Genomic DNA, 10,573 nt, shown 5'->3' on the forward strand with positions numbered 1-10,573 from the left:
TTGCCGTGTTCCCTACTAGTGTGCTTTGGCACGTTCACATAGTGGCCTGACTCCGTCCTGAGGGCTGTACATCATTACAATCATGTTATAGGTGATGAAAAATCTCAGCAAGATTAAGTGACTTGCCCGAAGATAATAGGATTGGACACCTCTCCTTCACTGACTAACTGTTGTAGACTCAGTGCCATGGTGCTAAAAAGTATAGACTTTTTTTCCCAAAAGATCACAAATGCATGATTTTTGTTTGAACTCCAAACTGTGGGGAAAAGCAACCAAAACCAATTCTTTCCTACGCCTGTCTCGAGTTAAGTCACTACTGTCAGTACTTGTAAGTTTTTCCAGGAGTAGTCTATGAATATAAGGGCATAAGTTTGTGTGTGGGTGAGTATGTATGTTACATGAACACACACACACACACACACACACACACACACACGGTAGAATGCAGTATGCTCTTGCACCTTGCTTTTTTCACTTAACAATAACTCCTATTTCCCCATCAGTACAGATAGACCTCCTTCATTCTTGTTAACAGCTGCATAATATATATGGATGGGCCATATTTTTCTAACCAATTGGTTCCAATATTTGTTAATGTAAACAATGGGGCAATGATCCTTCCCGTACATGTCTTTAGGCACATAAACAAGAAAGAGAATGCTGGGTGTCCAAAGGATATGTGCATTGGAAATAATGATTTAAATTGCCAAACTGTTCTCTCAAAAGGATGTCCCAGTTCACACTTCTACTAGCAATGTTTGTGAGACTGTCAGTGATTCCAGCCTGCCAGAAAGGTCCAGAATCTCTTTGTATGCTGTATCTGACAGAACCAGTGCCCAGATCCAGGACTTCTGGTGTTAAGTCTAGTGTTTATTTGTCCTTTTATGCAAAAGTTATCTTCCACATAGACATGGTCTAAAAGAGGTAGGAGAAAGTCAGAATTTAGGTGAAATAGAAGGGCTAGTGTCTCTACCTAGCTTAGCTCCTAGGAGTAAAGAAAGCAATACAAACTTTTGAACAAACCACTAAACAACCCAGGCTGCAATGGCCAGGCCTATTTCTGAGTCTCAGTCCAGAGTGGGCATAGAGCTACTTGAAAATGTTACCTTGTCTCTGCTGGATCTCTTGGGCTGGCAGTGTTTCAGCATGTGGACCCAGGAAGCTTTGCCTTCTTCCTTCCCTGTTCTCTGAGGATGATGGCCATTCTACTCGTGTTTATTCTACTGGTTTGCATGGTGAAGGTGCCCACAGCATTTCCTCAACTCACACCATAAAAATGGGACATGTTTATGAAGACATCTTGAATAATTCTTAAATGATTTTTCTTGGGACGCAATTATATGAAAGTGAGCATCTTTAGAAATACCATGAATCAATATGCAGTAGCAGGAAAAACTCTGCTTCGGACTTTATGGATGTTGTCTCATTAATCCTAACAACAACCTTATAATGCTATGTTAATCCCATTCTACTGATGAGGAAAATAAGGCACAGAGAGAGAAAGTAAATCACAATATCACAAAATGGGTAAATAATGGGACCAACAATTAATCTTCCATCAAACTCCGCATCCCCAAATCTTTCTAGTACATCATATTGAATATAATTAAATAATAATGATTATTGCAAGGAGTACAGATCATAAATGCACAAATAAATAGATCAGCTTGGTAGATTGGTACCATAGATTGGTAATGTTATGCTAACTACAATACTTGTGATGAAAGAAACCCTAAGATTGACGTGGTGGAATAAACAGAGGACAGAGTCGAGGCTTTAGAGAGTGCAGTCAGGGAAGGCTTCTCTGGGAAGGCGGCAGTGAGCTGAGACCTTGACGATCAGACAGCTCTGCTTGGAAATGGGGAAGATGCTTTTCTGACTGAAGAAATAACACACTCAACAATCACCATCTTGGTGTGTTCACAGACCAGAAAGTGGGGACGGTAGGACTGAACACAGGCAGGAAAGGCACTCTGGTCTGAGATGAAATCAGAAAAGCAGAAAGAGTGCAGATCAAAGCAGGACCTAACAGACAGCAGAATGGAGCATACATTTCATTGCAACAACGATGGGAAACCACTGAAAAGTTTTAGAAGAGGAACGCCTGGGTGGCTCGGTCACTTAAGTGTCCGCTTTTGGCTCAGGTCATGATCCCAGAGTCCTGGGATCGAGTCCTGCTTCGGGGTCCCTGCTCGGGGAGGAGCCTGCTTCTCTCTCTGCCTCTGCCACTCACCCTGCTTGTGCTCTCTCTTTGACAAATAAATAAAATCTTAATTAAAACAAAAAGAAAGAGAAGTTTTAGAAGAGATAGGATGTCATCTGATTTAGGTTTCTGAACGATTACTCTGGTTGCTGTTGGGAAATACATTAATTGGAGCTTAGAGTTGAAGGAGAGAGAGGCCGTTTGCGAGTTTAAGTAGTAGTACGAGTGAGAGATGTAGTGATTTTGGCTGGGAATGGGATGGTGGAGGTGGATAACAATGGAAGGATTCAAAATATATTTGTACATAAAACATACAGGTTTGCTGATGGACCATATTGGAAGAGAGCATGTTGTGAATGAAAAGGAAGAATCAAAATTAATGACTAGGCTCAGGGCAGCAGTGGACGGTGCCAGAGAGCTGGGGAGGAAGAGTCTTGGGAAGGGTGCTTTGAAATAAAGAGTTCCATATTGGTCATGTCAGTTTTAGATTCCTAGTGGCCAGCCAACTGGGTTATCAAGGATGGAGTCATACAGAAAAGTCTAGAGCCCAAGGCAGAGAAAAATTGGGGCGCAGAGCCTGAGGGTTACAGGGGGGGAGATATACAGTTAAAAAGTCTAGGACAGAGCCCCAGAAACTCTCTAAAATGCAGAGTTTGAAGCCAGTAAAGGGGGTGGGGAGAGCCAGCAAGGGAGACAGAAAAGGAAAGGAGGTGCAACGTGGCTGATAAGAAGGGGCCAGGAACACATAGAGGTATCTGAGAATCCGGAGCTCTGGATTCATGCATCCACCTGGCCCCGAAGGAAAGCCTTGTCCTGAAGGTGTTGGTCACGGCAATGAGCTGGAGCGCAGATGCAGAAAATAAGTTAGGAGTCGTTTCAGAGAGCACAGTGGAAGGGTCAGATGTGGAGAAGAGGGGAGGGGATGGTCCACACTAGGGGATGTGTAGAGCAGTGTGGACATGAGACACTCTGTGATAAAGGTTTGAAGGTCCAGCTGGTTCAAGAAAAATAGAGATGGGGACTTGATGGCATTGATGGTGTAGGATAATCAGTTCAGAGTATGGTCCAGAATCATCCTAATGTGTGAGGGAGGAGACTAGTATTTGTAGCAACAAGCCCCCTTGTGAAGCTCGAAGTATTATAAGCTTGACTTTACAAGAATGGACGATTAATCTGGCTGAGCTGAAGCACGCTGATGCCAGGTGGAGTGTGAACTCAGGCTCTTGGAGCCCCAAATCTTGGCTTTGCTCAGCCCTCTGAAGCCAATAGTTATTTCCTAAGGTCGATTAAAAAGAATCACTTGGGATGGTTTTTACAAATATATACTCCTCTCTGCCTCCTCTGGAGATCATTATGTAGTTAGCTTTAGGGTGAGGTCCCTGATTCTGAAAGTTTACAATTTGGCCCCATTCCCACAGTTGTGGGAAGACCATAGTGCTATGAGCACGGAACTCTCTGGCTAGTATGGAATTTTAGAAGACCATCTTGTCCATGGTTGCAAAATTTGAGGGAAAGGTGGCACAGAAGTGAAAGGTAATTATGACTTAAACTAATGTCTCCCTGCCGATTAAAAACAAACACCATACAAAAAAAGTCCTTTCACTTTGGAAAAGCAATATTTATAGGGTCAAAGAATACACTCACTGTAAAGCAATTACACTTCACCTCTAGAAAGCATTTCTCTGAGGGACCTCAGGGACATCACACTTAGTTTCCATGTTCCTTTCTTCACTGAACTTCCTCTCCACCTGCCTTGTAGGGATATCCTAAAAATGCAAGAGGTCACCTGCTAGTACAGCCCCCTCCTCATCATTAGATGTGAGGAACCAAGTTAACTGGGAGAATCACAGTGGAAACCGCGTGCTGCTGGTTTTCCTTCTTCCTTCATCTGCTCATTTTAGCCCCCGGTGGCGGCTGTTTAAGAACACAACAGAGTCATCATTGCTACGCTGCAGTCTTTTCAGGTCACACAAGACCCGAAAATGGATGTGACATATTCCCTCCAAGATCTTCCTCTGTCACCTCCTCTCTCCCTCCCAGTGCCAAGTTGCTTCCCAGCCAGTGTGAATTAAACTACAAATTGGAAGGCTGCCCTTTGTGACGAAGGTGTATGAAGTCAAACAACTTATCTACATCAGAAATGTTCTGTGCTGGGAGACATGAAGGCAAAGGAGCGGGCACCGAGAACAAAACTGTGGCCATGTCACAAAAAAAGGAAAAGCTAGGAGTAAGGGATCTGTGACTCTTGAATCTCCTGTCTATGAAAAGTGCCTTGACCCCACACCGTACGAGCTACAGAGAACTGTCACACTGACTCTGTCCTCACAGCCCAGGACAGTTCTCACTGCCAAGTGCAAGATGAGCGAACGGACTGAGCCCCGGGAAACTGTGGGATGAGGCTGCCTGGGGTCAGGTGCTGACTCTGCTTCTTACTAGTGTGCGGCCCTTGGCCAGTCGCCTCAGCTTTCAGCACCTCAGCCCTCTTCTCTGTAAAATGGGAATAATAATAGTGATGCCACTACAAAGTGCTGCTGTACAGTGATGGAGTCAGCAGCGCTCGACACGCACTAATGACCTATGCAGGGTAAAGTCTTTATCTTCATCTTTATGTTTACCGATAAAGTCTTTCCTGATACACATTTTTTTAAAGATTTTATTTATTTATTTGTCAGAGACAGAGGGCACAAGCAGGGGGAGCGGCAGGCAGAGGGAGAGGCAGGCTCCCCGCTGAGCAAGGAGTCCGATGCGGGACTCGATCCTAGGACCCTGGGATCATGACCTGAGCCGAAGGCAGACACTTAACCGACTGAGCCCCCCAGGCGCCCCTAGAGTTTATGATTTGTCAAAGCACGTGCTCAAAAGGGAGAAGGGGAAGAAAGCCGAGTAGCTCAGATCCCTATGCACACATCTACTCATTCGAAAACATTGATTGGGCATTTTCCCGGATATTGGATAGACTTCAGGTGCAGGTGCCAAAGATAGGGCAGAGGGCTCTGAATTGATTCAAAGTGTTGTTTTGTGGTGTAAATTCAGAACCCTCTACCCTATCTTTGGCATCTGCTCCTCCTGTCTCCCCAAGTTCCTGGAAGTGGGCTATCACCTTCTGAGATACAGCAAAGGGAGAATGCCTCGGGTCTCCAGCTCCCCTTGGAGCTTCCCCACTCACCAGCAAGCGTGGCACGGTGGTGGAGCTCAGGAATGGAGAGAAGGTCACCCCTGTGTGTGTTCCCACAAGAACACTCAGTGCTGTACTGTCCCAGCTGCTGCGGCCTCCAATGGAGATACCAGCAGGCCCTGGGGTGACGCTTGCAGGCAGCTGGCACTCAGAGATCCTCCACAGGTTGTAAATGGAAGGAGGCCCCTGGCAGCAGCTAAAATGAGGGGGGAAGAACTTTACAGGTAACGTATGCTGTCACTGGAGACCAAGAACACATGAACAGGCAGTAAGAATTAAATGGTCTCCCTCTGTCTCCACCCTCCCCTCCCTTTGTCCTCTCTCTCTTCTCTTTCTCCCTTCTTGCTCTTTCTTCATTCTCTCTCCATTTCTTTGTTCTTCTCCTCCCCTTCTGTTGTGACCTCTAAGTTGGCTCAGCGTCACTGTTCCAGATCTTACATAATACGGCTTATGAAAGCAAAATAACCAGCCGCCTGCCGTGCCAGGCTGGGCGAGACCCAGAGTGAACAGAAACACCTGGTGCTCTCGGAGTTTCTCGGACTGTTTGCAAGGAGGGTCAGCGGCCCTGGGGTCATGCGCCCCGAGGGCACTGGACCCCTGAGTCTCTCCCGAGGTACACTCAGTCAGGTCTTGGAGTTTTGTAATCTGCTAAAAGGCAGAGAAAGAACAGGTCAGAGACAAAGGAGGGTGGGGGCGGAGTGGATGTTGGTAGGAGAGACCCTATGGTTGAATCATAGGAGGATGAGGACAAGAATCTGGTATTCTTTCCACCCTCGGTGACTGCCTCTGGAACTCTTAGTCGGCATCTCTTCTAAAAACTTTGCACAACCCACATCAGTTTAGTGGGCCCTGGAAGTGTTTCTTGCCTTTTCAATAGTTGTGTAGACGAAAGGGTAGGGCCATACCGATATTTTGAAGCATCCTGAAATGGCTTATGATAACCTTGCCCCTGAGGGATATGCCTGGCTCCCACATCCTGATTATTCAGGCAGAAATATTAATTGGGCCCCTTTAGGTTCCCTCCTGGGAATGCCGTGGCAAGACTATAGAAGTCTCTGGGGTTTCTGAGTTTATTTTCTTTCTGCTGAGGATTTGCTTTTCTTCCTTGAGTATCAGAAGAAAAGTTGGTTCATGAAGTTTTTTGTTTTGTTTTATTTTGGTTTTGGGATTAGAGAAAGTTTAGCCTAGGATAAGGAGGGAATCAATCACATTGTGTGTATATGTCTTCTCCCAACCCTTTCATCCAGGTGAAATGTGGTTACAATGACTCTCAAATAATCTCTGATGGGAAGATGTGTCACAGAGACACATGCAGGCACAGGCTTGGGTGGGTGTAATGTGAAGCCAGACGTTGCACGTGGTTTGGGGAGGCCAATAGGAGTCAAGTATAGCTATTACTTTATATGCATAAACACACACTTGGGGGCTTTTTTGGCCCCTGTAGACATTGTCTCTTTCTTCCTGCCTGCTCCAGGTTCCCTGAATGGCTCCCAGAGAACCCTCCTGCTCTTTGGGATGGAGAAAGGGAGAGAAGTAATCAGCATTATTCCTCATGTCCAATGAAGTACAGACAATGTACTGGAAATCCTTAATTCCACTCTCTGGCAAACAAAAAGGGCGTAATTAAGAGCAAGAGTCAAAGGAAAGAAACCGGAAACCTTAAATAAGACTTTCTCCCTAGGATAATAGTTTAATCTTTACTATCGCCTCAGGGCCAAAGTTGACAAGGGAGGGTGAGGGACAAGAGTCCATTGTGGACTTTAAAATTTACCCACAAATTCTTTGATACACATCTCCTCAAGAGGTGGAGCCTTTCCGTCCTCTAAGTGGGGACTGAATTTAGTGACTCACTACTAGCATATAGAGTATGGCAAAAAGTGACAGGGTATCACTTCTAAGACTAGGTTATAAAAAGACTGTGGCTTCCATTTACTTTCTCTCTCTCTCTCTTTCTCTTACTCCCTCTCTTTCTCTCCCTCTCTGATTTGCTTTCTTGATTCATTCACTCTGGGGTGAGACATGTCCTGAGCAGCACTATGGAGAATTCCATGTGGCAAGGAACTGAAGCCTCTTGCCAACAGTCCTGTGAGACATGATCTGCAGTTCTAATCAAATCTTTACGGGTTGCAGTCCTGACAGTTTAATTGCAACTTCCAGAGAAACTCGGAGGCAGAACCACCCAGCTAAGTCACTCCCAGCTTCCTGGCCCTAGGAAACTGTCTGAAATCACAGATATTTACTGTTTCAAGGACGTACATTTTGGGGTAATTTGTTATGTAACAACAGATAACACACTTAGGATGCTTTCAAATGATAGACATCCCTCAGGGATGGAGAGCACTGGGCCGAGCCACCTAAGGAAGATTGTTACTCAGCTTGAGGATGCCTATAGATGAAGCTGGAGTCTTCAAACAGAAAAATGATTCTCTCTAACATAGAAGAAATGAGCTTTAAATCACTTAGGGTGAAATATTCCTATTACTACTCATACTAAATGTCATCTCATAATTTCCCTCCCCAAAGAAATGCTGTATAAAATAGGGCTTGCTCATTTCTTTCAGACTTCTCTAACATAGCTGATCTTCTGAGTTCAGCTGAGAATGCTGATGGCAAATAAGTAATCATAAACTGAAAGATTACTCTTATCCTCCAAGAAAACAAATTTAAGACTGAACTGCTTTTTTTCAGTTTTGGAGATGATGGTTCATAGCACGGAATTCTAAATCTCGAAGGAATTTCATCCCCTCCTGGGGGGAAGAAAAGAATCTGGAAGACTCAGCTGCTACCAGGATAAAGCAATTGGAATGATCACCCCAAAAGGCTCTGCATTTTGGATCAGGGAGAAGATATTTCTGGACCAGGTACTTTGGGATTGGGGCAGCTCATACACAAGCCATTAACACCTAAGACTCATGCTTGTGAATAAACTGCCCCCTGCCTTAACCCAGGCTTTTATCCACTTCCTCTAGGAAGTGATATTGGTAGTGACTTTTCTCTAACAATCTAATTCAACAAATATTTACTGAAGGCTTCCTTGGCTAAGTACCTTAAGTGGCCTAGGTCATAATATATTTACATAAAAATGTCTAGATCCTAAGCCCACCTAGGAATGAGTCTGATGGTAGGTTCTTTGAGGAGAATTCCAGTATGTTTATTTGATGACCTCTTCTAAAGGAAGACCTGGAGAAGTGGATACTCAGACAGTACTGTCTCTCTAAACATATCTCCTAATGCATCACAGATTCCTTCCCAGAGACAAGTGTTTACTTCTTCCAAACAAAATACAATCCTCCTCTCTCCCCTCTACCAGTATAAAACCGTACTTCTTTATACATAACATTATTTGAGTTATCAAAACAGCTTGCAAAATCATTTGAGGATAAACTAGTATACCTAGCGATAGGACCAGAAGTCCCAAACTGCTTGGTGAGGCCAATGACATTCTTTTAGCTGTAAGAAGAGGCGGGCATAAGAAGAAAAATAGAAGAATTGCAATTCATTTGACCCCTTCATTCACAGGCTTGCACCAAAATACCCCAAATAGTACCTATTTGGTCCCCATTTTATTAAAGTTTGGAGGTATCTTGAATGCCTCCTCCATTTACAGTCGATATAATAGCAGTATCATAGTTACAAGGGAGAAGTCACTCTGAACTTTTACTGAAAGGCAAATGCAGAAAGGCTTCCAGGCAGAGTGTAGATTCATGAGCACATCCCACTGGAGTGAAGTGCACAGGTCGGCCAACTAGACCACAGATAGGGTGCAGTTGAGCAAACTGAGACAAGCTGCCATCTCAAGACGATTCAAGTACCTCAACCTGAAATCCATGAGAAAGAGGACAATTTGCTGATGTCCAAGGACCCCAGGAAACAACTCATGAAATGGCAGAAGGAACCATACCAACACTCCTCGGTCAAGTGGGGCTAGGACACCCGCCCCTGACATCAGAGGGCTCTGGGCAGTGCACCATAGACAAATACTTCTAAGCTGACAGTGCCTAAAAATCTCCTATCCATAAAGCAGAGAAAGGGTTGGCCGCAGAACCATGCTTGAAGACTTAACAGCTTCTATGGCCTGCGTCCCCGCTCCTAGTGACAGCTTATCAGCCCAGTGAATTCTACTGAAGGTGTGCTGCTTCTAGAAGAAGTACTCCTAAGTTCCTGTCTCCTTCATAAGATGCTGTATCTTGGGGAAAAGGTTCATGCAGGATATCCGTATGGTGTGTCTCGTGTACATATATGCATGTCCATCCAAATATGGTGTGTGCCTATCCTGTACCTCTGTGGATGTGCATATAGCTGCATATTGTAAAATCAAGAATGACATTTTCTCAAATGAGTGGTTGGTGATTGAGCTAAAGGCTATAAAATGGCAAGGCTCTAGTCAGCTCAAATTTGTTTACAGTTGCAATTTACCTGAAGCCTTTGGAATTACATAATGAATTGCCACTTTGTATTAGTTATAACTCATGAAGCCACACAAGGCTCTTGGCAGCCTGACTCCAGCCAGAATTAAGTGAGCCAGCAGTCATTAAGCTCAGTAAAACAGAACTTAACTTCAGTGCCATGACCTGGGTTAGAACACAGCCAGACCACCGAGACTTCACGGGTTTGATGTCACCAATAGAGCCAAAAGGCTTAGAACTCACGAAACTGATACTTAAAAATAATTCATTAGGCAAGTCCTTCAGGCACCATGACAGGATAGGGAGATAGTGCTGGGAGAGAAAACCAGGACCCCTGCCTTCCTAAAGTTTATATCAAACTGTCCTGTTGAGGGGTGGGCTTTCTTTAGGATAGCAAGTTACTTTCTAGACTTGACTTTATGGGTGTTAAGGGCCAAGCAGTAGCTGGATTTACCTAAGGGAAGCCTTTGGTAAGACATTTGAAGTCTTGGTGCCACGGGTGTGTTTAGGAACTTCCATACTTCTGTGTGATCCCGGGCTTGTTAAACGGCCCCAGTGTGACCATACAAGGAATGCCATGGGATCCTCCATTTGCTCCCTGACATTCCTCTGTCAGCCTGTGCTGTCATTTACCTCCTACCCAGTAACTGGCAGGATGAAATTAAGGAAACTCATGCTGAAAATGGAGAGCTCCTTTTGTGAACACTGGCCTCGGTCTCTTTAAGCCTGGAGGCTTGGCTGCCATTCTGCTTCATCTATCACTGATAACTTATCAAGTAACCCAGTGTC

Source organism: Ursus americanus, chromosome 2 (genome assembly GCF_024610735.1).
Source record: "Ursus americanus isolate L20-20 chromosome 2, mUrsAme1.1.p, whole genome shotgun sequence".
NCBI lineage: Eukaryota > Metazoa > Chordata > Mammalia > Carnivora > Ursidae > Ursus > Ursus americanus.